The sequence below is a fragment of the Odocoileus virginianus genome, chromosome 6 (assembly GCF_023699985.2).
Source record: "Odocoileus virginianus isolate 20LAN1187 ecotype Illinois chromosome 6, Ovbor_1.2, whole genome shotgun sequence".
Lineage (NCBI taxonomy): Eukaryota > Metazoa > Chordata > Mammalia > Artiodactyla > Cervidae > Odocoileus > Odocoileus virginianus.
Window position 1 is genome coordinate 77972466 of NC_069679.1, and position 24797 is coordinate 77997262.

Sequence of the window (24797 nt, forward strand, 5' to 3'; positions counted from 1 at the left end):
TAGTCATTTTCTTTTTTTTTGAAAGATGTTTCTTGATGTGGACCATTTAAAAAATCTTTTGTCGAATTTGTTGCTGTATTGCTTTCGTTTTATGTTTTGGTTTTTTGGCCACGAGAGTATAAGATCTTAGCTCCCCCATCAGGGACCAAACCTGCACCCTTTGCATGGAAGGTGAAGTCTTAACCACTGAACTGCCAGGCAAGTCCCTCATTTCTTTTTTTTAAATAGATGAATCCTTCTTGCCCATTTTATCCATCATCCATCACGTGCTCAGTTGTGTCTGAATCTTTGCAACCCCATGGACTACAGCCCGCCAGCCTCCTCTGTCTGTGAGATTTCCCAGGCAAGAACACTAGAGTGGGCTCCCATTGCCTTTTCCAGGGGATCTTCCCAACCCAGGGATCAAACCCACATCTCCTGTACCTCCTGCATTGTAGACAGATTTTTTACGCTATAGTCAAGCTTAATAAATACTTGTTGAGTTCCCCCCTAAGCACATAGGATATGGAAGGGCATTGAACGCTTATTTCTCATCATTGTTTTCAATATGCCATTAGCTCACATATGAAGCAAGATGGAAAATATAAGCAAACCTACAAAATCTGGGTCCCCTCCCCACAGCACGTCCACTGACATTTTTGCAAGTGCTTGATTTTTGCCGTTCCTTCTGCAGACCTGGCTTTTGTACTCTGTGCCTCTGCTGGGGTGTGGGCTGCCTCCTCCGAGCTTTTACATCTCTTTGGCAGCAGTTTCTTTGAACTCCAGCCCACATACTGTGTCACATCCCAGTATTTCTTCCCCAAGCCTTGACTGTGGGTTATTGAGCTGACAAACGTCTAAATGACTGAGATATGATATTTGCAACCTGCTGAGAACCTCTTCTTTCCCTGTACTTTTTGATTTGTAGCTTTATAAGTTTTGTGGGGAAAGTGAGAAAAATTCTTGGTGACAGAGGCAGTGAATGGAGAGAACAGAATTGAAGGGGCACAGTATATAGTAATGGGCTTCCCAGGTGCCTCAGTGGTAAAAGAATCTGCCTGCCAATGAAGGAGACGCAGAAGACGTGGATCCGATCCCTGGGTCAGGAAGATCCCCTGGAGAAGGAAATGGCCACCCACTCCAGTATTCTTCTCTGGGACATCCCATGGACAGAGGAACCTGGCGGGCTACAGTCCATGGGGTCACAAAGAGTCCAACATGACTAAGCAACTGAGCAGTATACAGGGCTCTTTCCAGCATTGTAGACAGAAGCATCTATTTATGTCTTGGTCTTCAGAAAGTCAGAGAAAAAGGATTATACAGTAGAGTGCAGGGAGGAGCATCCAATATGCTGAGCATACGAAAGTGTTCCACCTCCTGGCATCTGATGAGACCAGAGCAAAACTAGGAAAACACAGGTACAAAGCCACACTTAGAGTTACCGCAGAAGTGGTGGTTGTTACTTAAGGATTTGATTCCATAAATGAATGCTCAGTCCCTTTATCATCTTTAACATTAGAAATCTATGGGAAATACTTGTATATGAACCACATCAAGTAAACTATGAAACCAGATCCTAATGTATCCCAACCCCAGAGGGAGCCAAGATTAAGTTTTGGAAGCCAGGATGCTAAGTAACGACATTAAGAGCTTTCTCCTTTAGCAAGACCCCCCCACCCACACTCCCCGGTGTGGTATTGTGCCTGGAGTTGTCAAATTCTCAACCAGGGCTCCAAAAGAAAGCAAAAACAAAATGCAGAGCTGATGGAGAAAAGGAAGACATTTGGACGGATATTTGGGGATAGGAGGTGCTCGGATTGACTTTTAAAACAGATTAACTTAGAATTAGGTTTTTAAAAGCCTCTGAGATCAGAGGGCTTACAGAAAACAAAAGTAAAACAAGGATAAATTAATCAGTATTGATGACCCGATAGGGACATAACCAAATGCAGTAAAGTGACTGTCCTTTTCTCCCTTTATGCTGCACCAGCCTGGCATCCTCCTATGTGGTTGGTTGGTTGGTTGATTTACTTGCCTGTTTCCTTGTTTATGTCTTTATTTATTCACATGTCATCATTACCAGCTTTCCCTATAAAAGCAAAGGGGTAAACTCAGTCCCCAGGGACCAGCTTGGTAACTAGAAGAGGTGAAACGGACCAGCCTGACAGAGGGGACGTGACAGATGACACAGCAGCAAGAGGGAGAACTCACGGGCGAGGGCGAGCGCGCCCTCATTTAGCAGCATTGGAATTCAGTCTCTTACAACATTCACATAAAGACGAAAAGGGAAAGTGAAGGTGTCCAACTCTTTGCGGCCCCACCGACTACATAGTCCATGGACTTCTCCAGGCCAGACTACTAGAGTGGGAAGCCTTTCCCTTCTCCAGGGGATCTTCCCAACCCAGGGATCAAATCCAGGTCTCCCACATTGCAGGCAGATTCTTTACCAGCTGAGCCACAAGAGTATAATAAAATAAAGATACACCTTATTAAAGTCAAGCAAGTTTCAAGAGACACACAACGTGGTTTGGTTTTGTTTTGTTTTGTTTTATTAGGATACAGCTGATTTACAATGTTGTATTATTCGCAGGTGAATCAGTTACACATACACATATACTGACTCTCTTTTTTAGATTCTTTTCCTGATAGGCCATTACAGAGACAGAGCATTGAGTAGAATTCCCTGGACATGTGGTGTCTTTAATTTTATTTTTAAAAATTTCTTTAGATCTAATCCCTTTATCAAGTTTGAAGAATGTGTTCTTAGTAAGATTTTTGGTCAAAATATGACTTGGTGACCTTGACTATCAAATTAAACATAGCAATTCGTCTTTTAAACTCCCATAAAGCTAAAGGCTTTTCTTTTTCTTTGCATTTCTTTTTTTTTTTTTTTAATTATAATCTTAAGGTTTACATAACTTTTAAGACTGTAAGCTTAAAGAACTTTAGAGTTCATTGTAGCGATTTTGTTTCAGGTGACAAAATTAAAACCTACACAGGTAAATTGATTTGTTCAAGGTCACTGACTTAGTTTCTTTTAGGACTGGAATTAAATTCTGAGTGTCCTAAATCCGTAATTCATGCTATTTTACTGATAATTGTGTATCAGGTTTTTTTTTTTTTAAAGAGCCCAGAGCTTTTAATGTTAAACTGAGGTATCATTCAACAGAGAATTCAGGGGAATTGTATGAAAATTTGCTTGTCTTCTTTCCATTGGACATTGTTGCCACACAGGATAGTGTACTGCTGACCATTTAGTGGTCAGATCTATAGCTCTCTGTTTCTTTGGTCACCGGGGGACCAACTAAGAGAGGATGGACACATGGTGAAGCAATTTGTGGAAGTATTGGGTTGGCCAAAAAGTTCATTTCAGTTTTTTCCTAAGAAATAAAACCTGAATGAACTTTTTGGCCAACCCAATAGCTCATGATACGCACTCAACACATGTGTGCTTTAGGGATACATGGTCAGTAATAACACTTTCCTACATGCAGGAAAGATCATTAGGCCTGTTATAACCCTGATTCCCAAGCTCAAAACCAAAACTAGCATGAAACTAGGCCAAAACATTCACTGATCAATGGTGAAATGAGAAAAGTAAGGACAATATCATGAGTTTTCACAAAGTTCAATTGACAGGACTGCCCTATATTTTGAGATTATATTTTATGTGGGTTTTTTAATTGTTAAAATTAATTTCTTTTACAAATATAGTATTTTGGTACTGTCTGTAACATCTTTAATTAGCAAAATAAAGGTTGGCAACTGGATATTAGTCATTCCCCATAGATTTTTTTTCATATTTTCCCTGTGAAAACAAACCAAAATCCCCAAATTAGAAACTTTTAAACAGATTTAAAATGTTATCTATGCTACCACAGCTAGATTTAGTAGATTTTAAAGACTGAAAGCTCTTATAAGTCTAAAATTTTATAATGAACTCAGTTTAGTTCAGTCGCTCAGTCATGTCCAACTCTTTGCAACCCCATGGACTGCAGCACACCAGGCCTTCCTGTCCATCACCAACTCCTGGAGCCTACTCAAACTCATGTCCATCATGTCAGTGATGGCATCCAACCATCTCATCCTCTGTCATCCCCTTCTCCTCCTGCCTTCAATCTTTCCCAGCATCAGGGTCTTTTCAAGTGAGTCAGCTCTTTGCATCAGGTGGCCAAAGTATTGGAGTTCCAGCTTCAGCATCAGTCCTTCCAATGAATATTTAGGACTGATTTCCTTTAGGATTGACTGGTTGGATCTCCTTGCAGTCCAAGAGATTCTCAAGAGTCTTCTCCAACACCACAGTTCAAAAGCATCAATTCTCTGGCACTCAGCTTTCTTTATAGTCCAACTCTCAATCCATACATGACTACTGGAAAAACTATAGCTTTGACTAAATGGACCTTTGTTGACAAAGTAATGTCTCTGCTTTTCAATATGCTATCTAGGTTGGTCATAACTTTTCTTCCAAGGAGCAAACATCTTTTAATTTCATGGCTGCAATCAATCACCATCTGCAGTGATTTTGGAGCACCCCCCCCCCCAAAGCATAAAGTCTCTCACTGTTTCCATTGTTCCCCTATCTATTTGTCATGAAGTGATGGGACCAGATATCATGATCTTAGTTTTTTGAATGTTGAGTTTTAAGCCAACTTTTTCACTCTCCTCTTTCACTTTCATCAAGAGGCTCTTTGGTTCTTCTTCGCTTTCTGCCATAAGGGTGGTGTCAGCTGCATATCTGAGGTTATTGATGTTTCTCCCAGCAATCTTGATTCCAGCTTGTGCTTCATCCAGCCTGGCATTTCGCATAATGAGTTAAATGATCTTAAAACCAAGCTCTTTATTTCACTGAGGCTCCAGAAAGCTATTTCACTTAGATATTAAGTGTAAGAGAGTTTTTGAATCTCAGTACAAAAAAATAGACTAAAGGCACCACATAGAATGGGAGATTTCCCAAAAAATCCGTAACACATGTTATTGGAAGGCCAAAATCAGTTTATAAACAACAACAACAACAAAAATCTTAAAGAAAAATTTCTAATGACTCAAATCTAAATCTAGAATTATTTCCTATTTTTAGTCCTATTACTGTGTAGAGAGGACTATATTGGATAGCTGAATGAGCCTATATTTGAGATAACATGATCCATCTTTGTATCAAGAGAAGGTCAAAACCTTGATCCCCAGCCAAAAGGAAGGATGTGACCTATACTAAAGGCAGATACTGAGTTTGTCTCCATTGTTCTCATCTCCTCCCACCTTTTCTGTCTCTCGGGTAATCTATACCAATAATCTCTTGCTTTAGAAATTAATTATCTAAATATTGGAAATATTACACTTAATTTAGCTTAATATAAAGGCATACTAAATCTCTTCAGTCATCTCTGACTCTTTGTGACTCTATGGACTGTAGCCCACTAGGCTCCTCTATCCATGGGATTCTCCAGGCAAAAATACTGTAGTGGGTTGCCATGCCCTCATCCAGGGGATCTCCCCAACCCAGGGATTGAACCTGTGTCTCTTATGTCTCCTGCATTGGCAGGCAAGTTCTTTACCACTAGCACCACCTAGGAAGCCCCTAATAAAAATCATATCAGATTTATTGAGTGTTTATTGGCTATCAGAGGTTTAGTGTCTTGAATCTGGTATAAGGATTATATTATCAGTAACAGATATAACAGTGATTATCATCAGGTAGTAGTCAGTGGCTGATTTTATATTGTTATTCATACTCTAAAATTTCTATGTTGAGTATGTATTAGATTTATAATTAGAAATAAAGGCCATATGAAAGTGAAGTGAAAGTATTAGTCACTCAGTCATGTCTGACTCTTTGCAACACCATGGACAGAAACCCACTAGGCTGCTCTGTCCATGGAGTTCTCCGGGAAAGAATAATAGAGTGGGCTGCCATCCCCTCCTCTAAGGGATCTTCCTGACCCAGGGATCGAACTCAGGTCTCCTGCATTGCAGGCACCTTCTTTACCACCTAAGCCACTCGGGATATATAAATATAAAAGAATATGGAGTCCAACAGTAGGAAATGGCAACCTATTTCAGTTTTCTTGCCTGGAAAATTCCATGGACAGAGGAGCCTGGCAGGGGCTACAGCCCATAGGGTTCCAGAGAGTTGGACACAACTGAGCATGCACTGGCTGGCTGGATGAAGAAGGGGACTCTTGTGACTATTTAGATATAGGAACTTTGCCATACCTGTAATTTGAAAAACATCATGAATCCTATCTTTCCCGTGAGTTTGGATTAGGTCCATGGTTTAAGGCCCTGCAAGGAAAGCTGTTGGAAGAATTCAGAGATAATGATGATGACGATATGCAGGACTCTGGTAGCTGAGCATGCACCAGTTCCCTAGGGTTGGTCCTGTTCATCAGCTGACAAATGGTCCATGGACACACCAGGTGGTCACACAGCAGCAGTAGGCAGGAGGTTTCCTGCAAATGACCCATTCCCGCAAAGTGTAAAATCTGTACTTGCAAACCAGGAGCAGATGGCACGTGAAGTGGCCTTCAGCAGACACTTGGGAATATGATTGACTCTTTAGCCCAGCCTTTAGGTGCCATGTACATCCCCACTGCCTGACCACCCCTAATCTGTACATCTGCTTGTTAGATGTAATCAATAGATGAAAGAATGCAGTTGCAGAGAAGTCATTAAAAACTTTGCATTCCTCTCTGTCTACCTTTCTCTCCTTCCCTCTCTCCCTTGATAGAATGGCCAGGAAATTAAGCCAGCTGTAGATTAATTGAGACCCTCTTCCATGTAGGGAACAGCTGTCTCTGCTGCTTCAAGGATTGTATGAACGAATTAAAATATTTGATTATCTTTAATCCAAGAGGAATGTGGCAGTCTCTTCAGTCATGTAGTTTATTGGAGTTTTTTGGCGTTGGCTCTTCTTTTCTCACTTAAAGCTTAAAACTGTAGTCCTTCCCTGAAGTTGTGAGAGCTTTCAGCAGATGTTGTTTTCCACTTCTCTAGCCTTTCCCTTGTGGAAAGTGGGGAAAGCCCTCAACAAAAGCAGTTTTGGAGATAAGCAGAAAAACGTCTGCACCATGAACATATTTTTAGAAACAGCTGGTAAAAACAAATGCCCCAAATGTGATGCCTGGAGCATATCCATTCAAACAATAGGGTTGTTTAAAGATAAAAGCAGCCACTTTTAAATATCAACACTAGCAGTGATTTTCACAGTTACATTTAAGAGGTGAGAGAGCTTGCTAAGACTTTTTGATTTCTCTCTTGTTTTCTGGAACTAATTCTTTCACTCTTCTGGCTTTGTTAGTGAGTTTATCAGGAGCTGCCCATCAATAGTTAAAATTGGGACTGTCATCACATGGACAATATTTTTTAAATTTACATATAATTGATTTAATTGTGATTTGTGCTTCTAAGAATGTCCCTTTTTAATAGCATCTATGTGTAATTCAAGAGACCAAAATGGGAAATTGATAATGTACTTATCACCGATTTTATAGGCCATGTTTTGAAAAAAGTCAGGCAGTACTGCTAAAGGGCAAACATTCGTATTTGTAGCCATTAAAAAATCTGATGTCACTTTTCATTGGCCACATTCGGAGTCTGCTTTATGACCTTCCCTTGTCATGACTTCATTTGTTTACTGAATTGTTTTATCCTGGAGCCACTGCCAAATGCCATTACACAGTTCCCTGTATCACACAGACTGGTGAAATAATTCTTCATTGTGTTTTTACAATAGTTTCAATTTCCAGATTACTTACAGATTCTCTCTGGGTCAGGCATTGCACAAATGCTGTTTTGTACTACTGAACTTGATTAGCCGCTGCTCAGCTTATCAGCCACCATTCATGCTGACTTTTTCCTCCACTTCCTTCATTGTGGTTCTGTGTTCATTTCAGAAACTTTCAGCAGTGCTTCAAGGAGAGCTGGTCACTATGTTGGACCAGGTGATCCTACCCACTGAAAAAGTCTCCATTTTTTAATGGTGCGCAAAGAACAACCTTCAGGACCTGCCTCCTTTCATGCCCTGCCCCATGGGACACAGTGCTCACTTAACAGATAGAAATGAAGAGTTTGAAAAGTGCTTTGCTCTCACTTTACTCATTAAACAAATGCAAGGAAAACTATCGTTTCTAGAACCTAACATATCCACAAGTGTGTCTGTTTGCTGTTTTACCCCAAACTGACCTACTTGATGGATAGATTTGATGTTATATAAGAATAGTCTATGATTGATTTTTTTTCTATCTTGCTGTCTCTAGAAAACATGATCATAAATACTGACAACCCAAGTTTTTAAATATATATGTATCTTTATACACTTGCAGTAAAGCATAGATCAGTAACTTCTATGGAAGTTTCTTTTGATGTAAAATTAACTCCATATTGAAGCTATAGATCCTGTAGCACTTACCACATTGGAAATCGGATCAATGTCTGCATAGGTATTAACAGCTTCCCATGTGGCGCTAGTGGTAAAGAACCCGCCTGTCAATGTGGGTTAGACGAAAGAGACGTGGGTTCAACCTCTGGGTCAGGAAGATCCCCTGGAGGAGGGCACGGCAACCCACTCCAGTATTCTTGCCTGGAGAGTCCCATGGACAGAGGAACCTGGTGGGCTACAGTCCATAGGGTCACACAGAGTCAGACGCAACTGAAGTGACTTAGCATGCACATGTGTATAAATAAGATTGTGATGATACATCATATGTACATAAAATTGCACAAAATACATATATTTACTTTCACAGAGATTTTTTTAACTTCTGCTTTTCAGGTAATTTCTAAGTTAGAGAAAAAGTATAAGATTTAGGACATAAAACTCCCGTATGCCCTTTACTCAGATTCACCAACTGTTAACATTGCCACATCTGCTTATCATTCTCTCTCTCTGTATGTAAATGTATATAAAATATTTATATGTGTCTATAAATGTGTATACACATATATGTGAGTTATCTGAGAGTATGTACAAACCACTACACAAACACATATATGTATATTTAGATATATACATGAAAGTGAAAGTGTTAGTTGCTCCTTCATGTCCGAGTCTTTGTGACCCCACGGACTGTAACTCACCAGGCTCCTTTGTCCATGGAGTTCTTCAGGCAGGAATACTAGAATGGGTAGCCATTCCCTTCTCCAAGGGATCAAGCCTGGGTCTCCTGCATTGCTAGCAGTCGCTTTACCATCTTAGCCACCAGGAAAGCCCCATATAGATAGAATTTTCCTCTGAACCACTTGAGAGTAAGTTGCAGAAATAATTTCCTTTACCCTAAATCACTTAGAGTGTATTTCCTAAGAGCAAGGCAAAAATCAGAGTACAGTAACCCAAATCAAGAAATGTAACCCTGATACAAAATCTTACCTAAATACTCAGATTTTAGCAGTGTGCATAATGGGCTTTAAATTTATTTTTTCCAGTCCAAGATCCAATCCAGGATCTCATAATGCATTTAGTTGTCATGCTCAGAAATTCTGGAAGCATTTTGTTGACATATTATTTAGTTTTACTTGTGCTGGTCACAGATCAAGAAGAGTGAGTCAGTGTCTCCAAGTCCTCCTGGATGGATTGCTGAGGAAGCAGGAGGATAGAGCCTGTGCTTTAGCGCAGGAGTAAGATTTCCTGTCTTAGAATTAACTAACTAGAATCATTGTTGTTGTGTTCAGTTGCTCAGTCGTGCCCAACTCTTTGCACCCCCACGGACTGCAGCACATCCGCTTCTCTGTCCTTCACGATCTCTCAGAGTTTGCTCAAACTCATGTCCATTGAGTCAGTGATGCCATCCAACCATCTCATTCTCTGCTGCCCCCTTCTCCTCCTGCCTTCATTCTTTCCCAGCATCGGGGTCTTTCCCAATGAGTTGGCTGTTTGCATCAGGTGCCAAAGTATTGGAGCTTCAGCTTCAGCATCTAAATGAATATTAGAATTGTAGAATAACTAGAATCATAGCAAGGAAGAAATCGAGGTTTCTCCAGTTTCCATTCCTTAGAGGGCACTGATAAATGTCACCTCTCTGATCGACTGTTCTTGAACACTTTAACGACTCTTTAAGCACTTATGATGTACTAAGTCCTGGGAGAGACACGGGGGTACACGAGTGAGTGAAACAGAGGTGGCCCGTCGTGAGCCAGGCGGCGGCACTGTCGTTGACTCATCAATGATCTCCACGTAAATACTTTGAGAAGCGCTCTGAAGGGGGCACGTGCCACATGTCATGGCAGGACATGTGACAAGGTAGAGGTGAGGTCCACGTGTGCAGGGTGGGCGCAGGGAGACCTTCTCTGAGGCAACGCTGTTTCAGCTGAATTATGTGGGGTAGATGGGAGTTAACTGGGCAGAGAAGTAGGAAAAAGCATTCGAGCTTGCAAGAAATTTTAGGTGTGAGGAAGAATCAGCCGTCTCCAAGAGGGAGTCATTTGGAGCAGCAGCTAGCTCACAGGATCTTGTGCAAGCTAGAGAGAAAAGAAAGAACTTTCACAGGAATAGGCTGTGTGGTCCCTTTGTATCTTGGATGAAGAATGGAGATAAGAGGGACTTTATCGACCCTGTGCAGCCCCTTGGTAGACAGTGAGTGGGCTTGATGAAGAATGGAGATACAGTACAAAGAGTGACATGATGCCTTCACTGGAGGAAAGTTGACTTGGGGAAAAAAAAAATGAGTTTATATTTTTTGATACACCAATTCCGACCAATAAAGGAGAAAGTGACAGGAATCTAGGTCTTAGGCTGGAAGCGTCACCAAAGTTATTTGCAGGTTCTCAGAATCTTAGATGATACTTTACAGTTTAATGTATGACTCTGCATCATTTTTTTCAAGCTCATACACCTTGGACGTGAGAGATGGAAGACAGCATCCAAATTCTGGGCATGCTTATATCTTGCAGAGCCTGTTAGTGAGTGGAGTCACTCAACAGTATTTAAAAGAAACAGATGTTGCCTGAAAGGATTGTGCTGGAGAAAAGGATTGCATTTCAGTGATGGTAGTGAGGAAGCAGAGATCAAATATCGATCTACTTATAATTTATACCGCCTCATACTTTAGAGAAAACACATTCTGTCTTCCCCAGCACCCTCACCATTACAGTCATTACCAGTTAGGTCATTGGCTATTTGACTTTAAAGTTGCTGATCATTTCCCAGGGTGATTAATGATTTTGAAGGGAATGGTTTATACCTGCTCTGATTGCTCAATACTCACCCCACAGTAAAAAGCTATGCTTCTACAATTGGAATAATAATAATATTTTAATATTATTAATCTTTAATAATATATGCACAATAATATATTATTGAATAATAGTCATTTGTATTTGGGGCTTCCCAGGTGGTTCTAGTGGTAAAGAATCTGCCTGCCAATGCAAGAGATACGGGTCTGATTTCTGGGTCAGGAAGATCTCCTGGAGATGGAAATGGCAACCCACTCCATAAATACTTTGCCTGGAAAATCCTGCGGGCAGAAAAGCTTGGCAGGCTACAGTCCATGGTGTCACAGAGAGTCGGACATGACTGAGCACATAGTCTTTCCTCTCTATTCTATATATATATATAATTAATAATTGTTATTGTAATAAAGAAATGCTCTTCTTTCTAAAAGGCAATAATCAGAACTATATTCCAAGATGACTATTCCCACCACAGGAGTTTTTGAAGTCACATTTTGAATTGCTAACAGCGTCCCACTACTGGGTTGGAATTTCAATATTCTTTCTGTCCATTGGGAAACAACAGTTTTTCTGTCTCTCTGTCATTGCCCATGGATGGTTTACCTTCTGCTTATAAAAATCTATCATTCCTTCTGCTCATTCTACTTTATAAGATTCCTGCTGATTACCATTTAGATTTGTTAAGTGACAAAGCACATTTTATGGAGTCAGGAGCCAGTAGCCAGCAAGGTCAATAGTGGTAGCCTGGATCAATGATAAATTATTTATTTTATTGCCCACACAGTGATCAAAGTATGTGTTGCCACAAAAGCTTAGTTCTAGCCTCTGAATGAAAATAGATGATAGATGATTGATAGAGAGTGAGATAGATATTTAATTCTACAGGATAACAGACTTTTTGGAAATTTTCTTCCTTGAGCGAGGTTGCTAGTAAGCATCTTTTTCAGTGAAATAGAATAGCTGTGGTAACAACATCCTCTACACACCCAGCCTACCGTGGCCACAGAATCCAATGACTTTTTTCTTAAATGAGGGCGTCTGCATATCCACAGGCCCGCTGACTGTATTTCATTTACAATGCATTGCTTCACTCAACACACTCTGAATGAAGGAGATACGCTCCACGGCTTCGAATTCAGGCCCTTCCTCCAAGCAGGGCTTGTTTATCTGTCTGCAACACACTTGGAGAATTTGAAAGACGAGTGATGAGGTTCATTCATGCTATAAAAATGTGCTGAGCATCATGGTCGCTTCTTTCACAATTGCTGGGCATGGAAGGCTGGAGAAGGCCATTGTTACCACTCAGCTGACTGTCGATTTGATTCGGGCATAACTTATCCAGGGAAGTTGCACCATTTTTAAGTCAATGAAGTTCTAGGGAACACTTAGGACTATGGTACTTTAGTTGTAACTTCATGAGACTCTTGAGTAAGTTTGCAAAGAGTAAGTTTGGAATCTAGAAATAGTTTGTTTTATTTCTGGGTGAGAAAACAGAGGATGCTTTGTACTTACATAAGATCCTTTATCTGACCACAGAGTTTGGATTTAGACTCAAGAAGTGGGCTTGGAGTCAGGTTCCCATGGCTCTGAATAATGAACAAAACGAACAAACACTTTTCAAGTTTTAAAATGGAGGCACCTTTATGTCTGAATTATACTCTGCAAACCCTAAAATGTATGACTCTTGTGTGACAGAGGAAAAGACATTAGCTTGATATGTGACTGCTTTTCTTCTGTAAATATTCAGTTAGAAAAGGAGACGTGATGCTCAAAAGGAGGGCGTTGCCTTTTACAGAAGCTTGGAAATTAGAGCCTATGGATCTGAAAGGCCTCCAGACCCTTTTCTGATGCCCCTGGCCAGAACTAGGGGGAAGGAGGTCTTGGTTTACACTGTTCAGTAGCAGAGACCCACCCATAGTGCACTGGAGGAGAACAAGTCTGCTTGTCCACTTGCTATAAAAACGCTGCATTTACCAAAGTTTAAATATAGACACAAGCGAAGTAGCCTTTCCCTTGGTCTTAATGGTCTAATCCTCCTTGTTTCATTGCCTTCCTTCTAAACCATTTAATCTGTGAAAGGAGACTTGCTCAGGTAACTGTTCCAGTAACTTTGTGAACTTTCAGTGTTACTTGGTGCAAGGCATTGTTAATAGCTGTCAGCCATCTATTTTTAGTCCTCTCGCTCATTCCCTTCACCCTGATTGATGAAACCGAAAGGAGGCTGAATAAGCTCACTTTCTTTTCAGATGACACAAATATTAAATTGACAGATAAACTCCTAGGAGGGTTCAGTCCATTTCAGGAAGCTGTTGATATGAGGTCTTTAAGGTTCGACAGTCCTATTAGAGAGAAAGAGAGAGAGACCACCAGGGAATTGTGAGGAAAAGAAAAATGAGGGAAGTGTCTAGATTCAATAGGAAATTTGGGGTGTCGAGAGCATTTTCAGAAAAATGCTTGCTTTTCCACCAGCTGCGTCATTTTGCTCAGAGGCACAAGAAATTTAGTGCTTTCTCTGAAGTGTAATAGAACTGCAGACCTATCTCCACGTCTTTTACTCTTTTACATAATCTTGCCTTTACACAAGAGCTAGTGAGTGTTTTCCCAGGAGATCTGGTCATGCAGAAGATGTGAAAGCAGAAGTGGGCCAGGCCATGGGGCTTCCCACATGCAAGATGGGAAAGCCCATCCTCTGGTTAGATTAAGGTGGGTAGATTGTCCAGGTTCCTGGGAATCCCATGTATTCATGAAAGTGAGGATAGAGCCACAGATTCCTTAGACAGCAGATTTCTGAGGGCCTTGACATCGGGTCTGATTTAATCTTTTTTTTTTAATCTTACCAAACATGGTTTTTCCATCTGCACTTAATATGTCTAGAGGATGAAACTATTTCCATTAAGCCCAGTTCTGCCACTCTTAGAAATATTAAGGATGAATATCCCTTGTTTGTACCTGCTACCCCACTAGAGACTAAAAACTGATAATTTGGCTGCTGGCAAAATTCCACTGTAACAGCTAATAGAGTGTTTTGGAAAGAAACCAATGGCAGCCAGATTGAATTAAGTACTTAAACTACTGTTTAAGATCAGTTCTGCAACTGGGGGCTTGAAATCAGCAGCAGATTCACCTTCCAGTTTCCAGCTTACTTTGAATTTTTCATATCTTCTCTAATTTTCCACCCAATGCTTTTGACCATGTTGCACAGCATGTGGGATTTCAGTTCCCCAACCAGGGATTGAACCAGAGTCCCTGGCACTAGAAATGCAGAACCTTAACCACTAGATCACCAGGGAAGTCCCCTCCCTCAAAATTTTATCTCAAAGTGGATTCTCTCTCTCTGTGTCTCTCTTTGTTATATTCATGCTAATATGAAAATTTTATGATACTTTATAATTTAACAAGCTCTTTCATATATATGTTACTTTTTGCCTCCTAGATATACCAATGGTATTAGAATATTTTCTGAAAATGAAAGTGAAAGTGGCTCAGTCATGTCAGACTCTTTGTGACCCCATGGACTATAGTCCATGGAATTCTCTAGGCCAGAATACTGGAGTGGGTAGCCTTTCCCTTCTTCAGTGGATCTTCCCAACCTAGAGATCGATCCCAGGTCTCCTGCATTGCAGACAGATTCTTTACCAGCTGAGCCACAAGGGATGCCCAAGAATACTGGAGTGGGTAGCCTATCCCTTCTCTAGCAGATCTTCCTGACCCAGGAATTGAACCGGGGTCTCCTGCATTGCAGGCAGATTCTTTACCAACTGAGCTATCAGGGAAGCCCTCTATGCTAATGATATTCTTGGTTCAGCAGAAACACTAAAGGAATCACAATATGTAGTATCTTGTAAGTTGTATTGTAGACCACAGCAGGAGGGGAGAACTGGATATCAGAGGTGTGGGCTGTAGCCCTGGCTCTAGTTCTGTGTCTTCATGACCTTGAGCCAGTGCCTTACATTCTCTGCAATGTAGTTTCTTTGCCTTTAAACCACCGGTTCTAAACTGGAGGGTGGTTTTTGCCCCAAAGATACATTTGGTAATTTTCAAGCCATTTTTTTATTGTCACAACTTTAGAGAGATGTGATTGGCATCTGGTAGGTAGAGGCCAGCAATGCTGCTAAAAATCCTGGGGTGCACAGGACAGCCTCCACAGCAGAGAATTATCCAACCTAAAAAGACAGCAGTGATGAAGTGGAGAAACCTTGCTTTAAGATATAAATAATATCTGCTCCATTCATTACAGGATTTTTATGGGGCTCAAATATATATGAAGACATGAAGTGGCTTTCCGTATCTGATATTAGTACTCTCTGGTATTGCACATATGAATCTTGAAAGGAAAATGGATTTATTCTCATAGATTAAAAGTTATATATGAAACTATCAGATTAAATACATGAAATACATCCACTGAATCTTCTTCTGTAATGTTATGGTTTTAAACCAATTCTCTAAACATAAAGAGAAACAATGAAAAAATATTAATCTTTGAAGAAATGTAGCATTTGGTGACTACCGTAGATAAAGGAAATTGAAATCCATGCAGCTAATGCACTTTTCTGTTAGCGTGCAGCCATAGCAATCCTTCCTAATAGAAGCAAGTCTGAAATGATAAGTTGTTTGGATCACATTAATTAACATTCAACACTATTAGATTTGTACCTGAGGTTGGGTTCATTTTTCTGGTGCTGATGGATATCAAACTTAACAATATCCAGCCACATTGTATTAGAATAAAATATGTTTTATATTGCAGGCAAATTTTAGACTCAACTCTCAATAATGGGCTTTTATATTAACTGAGATAGCTAGAGATAGTAAAAGAATGAATTAAATTCCAGTGAGTCAGACTACAATATAAGTTATAGTAGTAATGAGAATTAATTCTTTTTGTTGCTTATATTGCACAGTTGCCTCATAAGTATATATATATAGCGCTAGAGTTTATGAAGTATTTTTACAGATATTACTTTTTGCCTTAATTTTATAACACAGCCCTCTTAAAAATTTAGCTTGGGATCCATGGGTGAAATCTGAATGTCTTCACAAAATTTTATTTACATGAACATTTTTATTGGGAAACAGCACACAGTATTCATTAGATTTTCAGTAAGATTTGTTATCCAAAAAAAATTGCGAGATCACCCTGAAAATAATGGTTCATCTCCTCCTAAATGCTTATTTTTACCAAGTTCTCCCTAAATGACACTGTATTTGTCCTATCGGTATATTGGCAAATCATCTGTAGACTGCTGATCAATCATTGTAAAATTCTTAATTGACATACACACAGTTTTTAAAGATTCTGGTTTAAACTCTGCCATATAGCTAAATTGAATTATTATGCAAATACAATAAGATATTATTTAATCAGACCTTTTGGAATGAAATAATCTGGGTGTACAAAACTCTTTTCAATCTGAAACAACCATTCTAACATAGATTGCCAACCAACAATATCTTCTATGTAAACAGGGAGAGGAAAAGAGGCTGCCCTCCTAAGAAAATCTACATGAAAGAATGTACGCATTGCAGTATGTGCAAAGTCTGAGGTTTTTTGTTACAGAAGTACTGCTGTGTAAGAACTATAAAGACAGACTGGAAATCCAGAGAATTGGCAGCTTAACAAACAGAATTATCCCACACCCATCAGTAAGAATAACAGACGCTCTTAGCCCTTAAGAAACATAACAAAGAAAACCCAGAAATCCAACAGTTCTTACTGCGACTGAGATTTTAGTAAGTACCACTGGAGAAGCAAACTCCATTACAAATGCTGGCATTTTACCCAGAGCTTATGCTCTTTCTTTTCTTACTTCTATCTCTGCCACTTTTCTCATCTGATAAGGGATTTCTGAGTACCATTCTTCTAACTGAGCACAGCATACGTGTGACAAGAAGTCTCCTCTGACTCTCCTGGAGGGCCCACTGCTTTCAACTTTTCCCTTTCTTGAACCAACCATTTAACTGTATATTATTTGCTTCTCAGCTTTTCAGCTAAAGATACAACATTCTACGTGAAAATGTCACTGTTGAAAACATTGCTTATGCATTTCTCAAAATGTAGCTGTGTGCCCATTCTTGTTTGTGTCCCAGTAAAGACTGTGATACTCAATGTGACTCCATGGGGTCCAGTTAACTTCTTTGCTAAAGCCAGTATTCTGAGTTAGAATTAAATAATTGAAAAATGACAAAATTAAAAACAAACTCCGCAAAGTTTGCATTCAGTCCCAACCGTATTCAACCGGGAAGTTCAGATTCAGATAGGCCTGACCTTTCTTGAGCACATTTCTCTTTTCACACCCTGATTTTTTTTCAGAGGGCAAATGGAATCATGGTTAACTTTCCCCAAACACTGAAGGCCATCTTGTAGGGTCCCTTTCAAAAAACAAGAATATTATTTTGGGTTCTGTGGCCTTGATAACAAAACAGGAAAGCAGGTCCCTATTCTGAATCTATCTGATACAGTTGCCACTCACTGGGCTATGTGAAGCTGCAGAACTATATCATTTTAAAATATTTTCTTCTGCCCCCTAATACTTTTCCCTTTAATGATATATAAGGATAAATATTAACATGACTCTCAGAATCATTCTTTTAAACTTTGAAAAAATTCAACATCTGAAGATTTTGATTTTGGTATCTCCTTGCACATTTTCCAGGCTTCTGTTCTAGGAATTATGGTCACTTTTTGCTCATAGGGAGCTCCTTCTTGGCAAAGCCTTTCTTTGAGGGGGTGGAAATGTGGTGTGTAGGATAAATTGAATAGCTAAATCCCAGACAACAAAATTGAAGGATTGAATGGAAGAAATTTGTGGCAACCAACATAAGTATTCAAATTGGAATGTGGTCACTGCCTTGGGGTTCATATTTTTCTTCACAAGCAAAGTGGTTTGGGATTTGGTGTAAGCGTAGGCAGTTAGGATTTCAACTCTAAATCACAACCCTGCACAGACAACATCAGTTTTGTCGTTGATGATCACCATAATTACATAAGATGCTTGTCGATGACAGCGTGGGAACATCACCCTATGAGACTGAGCCATTAGGATGACGCAGTTTAAATCTTGGCATGCATGGAACAGCCTGTGGATGGTTATTAAAAACTAAATAGTAAATTTCAATCAGAACTCAGTCCTTGCAAATGATTTTCAAGTTTCCACAGCTCTGCATCATTAAGGTAGAATTCTTCCTAGTAAGATTTTTTTCTAATGTTATGTAGTGAAGGTCAGAACAAAGTTATTCTTCTTAACAAAGTCCAGTTGGATGCTACTAACAGTTCAAAGAATTTGGACTAAAACGGTTTTGTGCAATGGAAGGAACCCCTTGGCAAATGACAAAGAAGATGCTAAGTGTGATCTTTATTGTTTTCTTAGCTCAGGCATTCCCTCTCTATCATCCCAGCTGGCTTTCCTGTAACATCCAATTCCAAGTTTTAGACCACAAGGTCAGACTTGAGTGGTTCTCATTGAAACTCTTGCCAATTGACATCTGATACACTTCAGTTTAGCTCAGTTCAGTTCAGTCGCTCAGTCGTGTCTGACTCTTGCAACCCCATGAATCGCAGCACGCCAAACATTCCTGTCCATCACCAATTCCCAGAGTTTACTCAAACTCATGTCCATTGAGTCAGTGATGCCATCCAGCCATCTCATCCTCTGCTGTCCCCTTCTCCTCCTGCCCCCAATTCCTCCCAGCATCAGGGTCTTTTCCAATGAGTCAACTCTTCGTATGAGGTGGCCAAAGTATTAGGAGTTTGAGCTCCATCATCAGTCCTTCCAGTGAACACCCAGGACTGATACACTTAAAGGTTGTTAAAACCAAGAACCATTCTTTGGCGAGGAAACACTATGCTTTTTGTGTCATCCAGGTTTGTGAGAAAGTTCCATCCACTGTTCTGGACAACAGATAAAACTAGCCCACATGACACAAAGCTACCTGGGACGCTTTCTAACCATGCTTTTCAAAATCTATGCAGCTTTCTTTTATTTGGCTACCATTGCAATACAAGCTATCCAACAGAGAAAGAACTGCTTGTGGCTTTGGAATACAAATAGGTAATTGTTGTGATGCAGTCTCAGAAGACCTTGGATCCAGGGCTTCAGAGAACATCACACGTCTGAACACTAGCACAGAATGATAGAGGCATAGAGCTTTCTAAAGCGATAAAAAGTCAGCCCTGCCCAGCGCTTTCTTCTGAAAGCTGGAGTTGCTAGATTGAACATTTATCATTGTTTATGTATCATCTAAAAAAAAAAAAACAAATCCCTGACCCACTCACTCCTGTGCTGTCTCTTCTGGTTTATTCATCTGTTGATGCCTGACTTCCGTATGTTGTTCTTCCTCTTTGCATGTCCAGCTCTTTGCGACCCCATGGACTGCAGCATACCAGGCTGCCCTGTCCCTCACCATCTCCCAGAGTTTGCCCAAGTTCATGTCCATTGTATCAGTGATGCCATCTACCCATCTCAACCTCTGATGCTCTCTTCTCTTTCTGCCCTCAATCTTTCCCAGCATCAGGGACTTTTCCGATGAGTCATCTGTTCACATCAGATGTCCAAAATAGTGGAGCTTCAGCTTCAGCATCAGTCCTTCCAGTGAATATTCCGGGTTGATCTCCCTGAAGATTGACTAGTTTGATCTCCTTGCTTTCAAGAGTCTTTTCCAGCACCACAGTTCAAAGGCATCAGTTCTTTGGTGTTCTGCCTTCTTTAAGGTCTGGCTCTCAAAAGCATATGTGACCACTGGGAAGACCATAGCCTAGACTATATGGACCTTTGTTGGCAGAGTAATATCTCTGCTTTTCACCATACTGTCTAGGTTTGTCATCACTTTCCTACCAAGAAGCAATTGTCTTCTGATTTCATGGCTGCAATCACCATCTGCAGTGATTTTGCAGTCCAAGAAGAGGAAATCTGTCACTACTTCCACCTTTTCTCCTGTTTGCCATGCAGTAATGGGGGCAGATGCCATGATCTTAGTTTTTCTTTTAATATTTAGTCTTAGACTGGCTCTTTCACTCTCTCCTTCACCCTCATCAAGAGGCTCTTTAGTTCCTCTTCACTTTCTGCCATTGGAGTGGTATCATCTGCATATCTGAGGTTGTTGATGTCTCTCCCACCTGTCTTGATTACAGCTTGTAACTCATCCAACCTAGTATTTATCATGACTTGCTCAGAGTATAGGTTAAACCAACAGGGTGACAGTAGACAGCCCTGTTGTAATCCTTTCTCAATCTTGAACCGATCAGTTGTTCCATATAGGATTTCCATGTAGGATTCCCCTAATGGTTAGTCTGTACAGTGGGAAATCAACTTTCAAACCTTTATCCTTGAATTATTAGATTCCCTCCTTTCTCTACTCACTATTCCATGTACACAAAACAATATTCTTAGCACCCTTTCCTAGGTTTTCATCACCTTAATGCAAGACTTATTACTCCTTTCTAGGGCCCACTGGGTCTTCCCAGGTGGCAGAAGTGGTAAAGAACCCACCTGCCAATGCAGGAGATGTCAGAGTTCAGTCCCAGGGTCAGGAAGATCCCCTGGAGGAGGGCATGACAAGCCACTCCACTATTCTTGCTGGGAAGATCCCATGTACAGAGGAGCCTGGCGGGCTATAGTCCATAGGGTCACACAGAGCTGGACATGACTGAAACAGTTTAGCACAGCACAGCAAAGGGCCCACTAAGAAAGGAGCATTGTGAGATAGTTAGGGAATTGACTTTTGATTTTTAACAGCAACATAAAACATATACTTTGTTATATAATGACATGAAGTGAAGTGAAGTGAAAGTCGCTCAGTCATGTCTGACTCTTTGTGACTGAATTCTCCAGGCCCAAATACTGGAGTGGGTAGCCGTTCCTTTCTCCAGGGGGTCTTCTCAACCCAGGGATCAAAACCAGGTCTCCTGCATTGCCAGAGGATTCTTTACCAGCTGAGCCACCAGGGAAGCCCACATAATGACACAGACTTAGGTAAATTGTAAATATAATCAGTTCCAAATATTTGAGAAATGATATTATTGGCTTCAGAAAATTTCTGCCTTTCATCAACAACAGCATGTACATTCCTTAAGTCATTTGTTCTTTCACAAAGATAGACTCAAAATGGATTAAAGACCTAAATGTAAGACCAGAAACTATAAAACTCTTAGAGGAAAACACAGGCAGAACACTCGATGACATAAATCAAAGCAAGATTCTCTATGACCCACCTCTTGGAGTAATGGAAATAAAAACAAAAGTAAACAAGTGGAACCTGATTAAACTTAAAAGCTTTTGCACAGCAAAGAAAACTATAAGCTAGGTGAAAAGACAACCCTCAGAATGGGAGAAAATAATAGCAAATGAAACAACTGACAAAGGATTAATTTCTAAAATATACAAGCAGCTCATACAACTCAATACCAGAAAAATAAACAACCCAGTCAAAAAGTGGGAAAAAGACCTAAACAGATATTTATCCAAAGAAGACATACAGATGGCTAACAAACACATGAAAAGATGCTCAACATCATTCATTGTTAGAGAAATGCAAATCACAACTACAATGAGATATCACCTCACACCAGTCAGAATGGCCCTCATCAAAAAGTCTACAAACAATAAATGCTGGAGAGGGTGTGGAGAAAAGGGAACGCTCTTGCACTGTTGGTGGGAATGTAAATTGATACAGCCGCTATGGAAGATGGTATGGAGATTCCTTAAAAAACTAGGAATAAAACCGCCGTATGACCCAGCAATCCCACTTTAAGGCATATACCCTGAGGAAACCAAAATTGAAAAAGACACATGTCTCCCATTGTTCACTGCAGCACTATTTATAGCTAGAACATGGAAGCAACCTAGATGTCCATCAACAGATGAATGAATAAAGAAGTTGTGGTACATATACACAATGGAATATTACTCAGCCATAAAAAGGAACACATTTGAGTCAGTTCTAATGAGGTGGATGAACCTAGAACCTATTATACAGAATGAAGTAAGTCAGAAAGAGAAAGATAAATATTGTATTCTAACTTATATATACAGAATCTAGAAAAATGGTATTGAAGAATTTATTTATAGGGCAATAGTGGAGAAACAGACATAGAAAATAGACTTATGGACATGGGGAGAGGGGAGGAGAGGGTGAGATGTATGGGAAGAGTAACATGGAAACATACATCACCATATGTAAAATAGATAGCCAATGGGAATTTGCTGTCTGGCTCAGGAAACTCAAACGGGGGCTCTGTGTCAACCTAGAGGGCTGGGATGGGGAGGGAGATGGGAGGGAGGCTCAAAAGGGAGGGGATATATGTATACCTATGGCTGATTCATGTTGAGGTTTGACAGAAAACAACAAAAGTCTGTAAACCAATTATCCTTCAATAAAAAGTATATTAATTAAAAAAAAAGATTATCTAACCCTTACATTTATAGGCAATCAAATGGGATGCAGAGAATTAAAGCCACTTACTTGAGGTTCCATAACCACTAAGTGAGATTACCTCCATGCCCTGCTTCCTAATGTCATGTCTTTTCTTGGAAGGTCAGGAGAGTTTACTGTCTGGAAACTTTGCTTGAAGCAGGATGCATAAACTGTGTGAAAAGTCAAACAGCATTCAATCTTACTTATCTCTCTGGTTTCTCTGGAAACATTGGATAGCTACTTCCATCTCTTTCTCCTTCAAGATTTTATTCTTTGGACCACAAATAGTGAACACCATTACTCAACACAGTTATTCTTTTTACCCTTCATAGTTCTTTTGTGTTACTTTCTGTAAAAGTATCAGTGAGTTATTTCTAGTTTAGTCCTTGCTTTAAAATTCTTTCCATCTAAACCAAAGAAATAAGTCTTAGGGACTATAGGTTAAACAAATCTCTTCAAATATGAACGGTCTTTAGAAGCTACAATGCATAGACACTTAAAGCGCAATATCTTTTTGTCTTGATTTGTGCCCATGAGCCAAGTCCATAGGGAAATAACTTTTTTTTATTTTCCGGTAATTATTTATTGGGTCCTTATTATGTGCTGTGGCCACATGCCTATAACTCCTCTCTCACTGTCTTTATCCATCTGGTCAACACTGCTTACATCCTTAAGTAGTGGTGACCAAGGACAACTGTCCACTGTGTGCTGCTGTCCTGCCCAAATACTCTCTGTCGTCAATGGAACTGAATGGGAAATAGGTCTTATTTGGAGTAGTTACAAATGCTAGTTCATAAGTACAGAGGTAACTTGCACGGGCTTATTGCATAGACTAAGCAGGCATTGCATTGTTCAACTTGAGGGGATACTCTTTACATAAACTGTAATAGGAACCGCATCCCTTGGAGCTATCCAGTGAAACAGCCCTGACTTTTCAAGCAGACAGATGCATGTACCGTAACAGTATATTCTCTTATTTCTTCCTAAATAATATTTTCAAGGAAATAAGATACCCTCATCTGAAGGACAACTTGAATAGAACCAAAACAGAATTAAAGATCAAACTGGTTTTATAAGAACTAAATGATTTGTCTAAGTTTTCATGACACTGCTCAAGCCCTAACTCTTCACTGTATTGCTTAGTCGCCTTGCCTATCTATTTAACAAAAGAGAGTGGTGATGATCTATCACTGTCAAAAAATCCTACCTAGAGTCCAAGATAATAAGGATTTTCCTAGTAAGTCGTTTACAGGAGAGCTAATATATTTTGTATTGAATAACTAAATAAAATGTAAAAAAGTGTAGCCTTGTATTTTTTAAGAGAGACCCAACAGAGGCTAGCCATAGGCTACATGATTTTGCAGAGACAATACTTAGCAGTTTATGAATTTTAAGTTTCAGCTTTCAGTGCCATCTGACCATTTGAAGAAACAAATATGACCTTTTGGCTAATAGTATTGGGGGAAACATTACTACAGGTTAATACTATGAAACAGGAGCAAAATTAATGAGCAAAGGCTCTAAAGGAGTCAGTGCATGTAAGCACATTAGATTTCTGCATAAAGATGGAGATTGGAAGTAGGTTTCAGGGTTTCACCATGCTGACTTTCTTAATTAAACACGATACCACTGCGCAAGATAAAACCTTTATTGTTTCTCAAATATTTTCCTTTTTGATAGATGCCTCATGTGGTTATCCTATGTTAGTGTGAAAACCTAAAGATCAAGTAGCATATTCATCCGAAACAGCCCAGGAAAAAATACATCAGGATCTGTTTGCTATCACCGTGGAGAAATAATACGGAAAACCACACTGAAAAAAGCTGATGTGGTCTGGCCGAGGAGGTGTTAAAAGTGACCCGATGGTGGTCGGCACTTCAGTTTTCAAAGCTGGCTGTAACTCTCTCTCACTCTGTGACACTGATCTGCAGCCCTGCGAGTGTCTTGTCCTCATCCTAACACCATATCACTCTGGCAGACGTGGTGGACTCCATGGTTCTGAAGGGACCCGGTAGGAAGCTGATTCTTATGTCTTCTGTCCTGCCTGAGACTGAGTGGCATCTGTTTGATGAGTACAGAGAACACCATTTTTCTTTAGAACAAATAGTGGAAACTACCAGTTTGGTTTTAAAATGTAGAATAAAATAATAGGGTATCAAAATAGAACAATGTGGTGAAATTCTCCAACTATTGATTTGTAGCGCTTTTTAAAAATTTTTGCACAGCGTCAATGGATTAGGATATGG

The 24797-nt window shown here is 40.0% G+C and overlaps 1 protein-coding gene across 30 annotated transcripts in view; it reads left to right on the forward strand.

The window, feature by feature from the left end:
* NRXN3 (neurexin 3) overlaps positions 1-24797 on the forward strand; it is a 1774064-nt gene that overhangs the window by 1727436 nt on the left and 21831 nt on the right. The gene's annotated exons all lie outside the window — the stretch shown is intronic.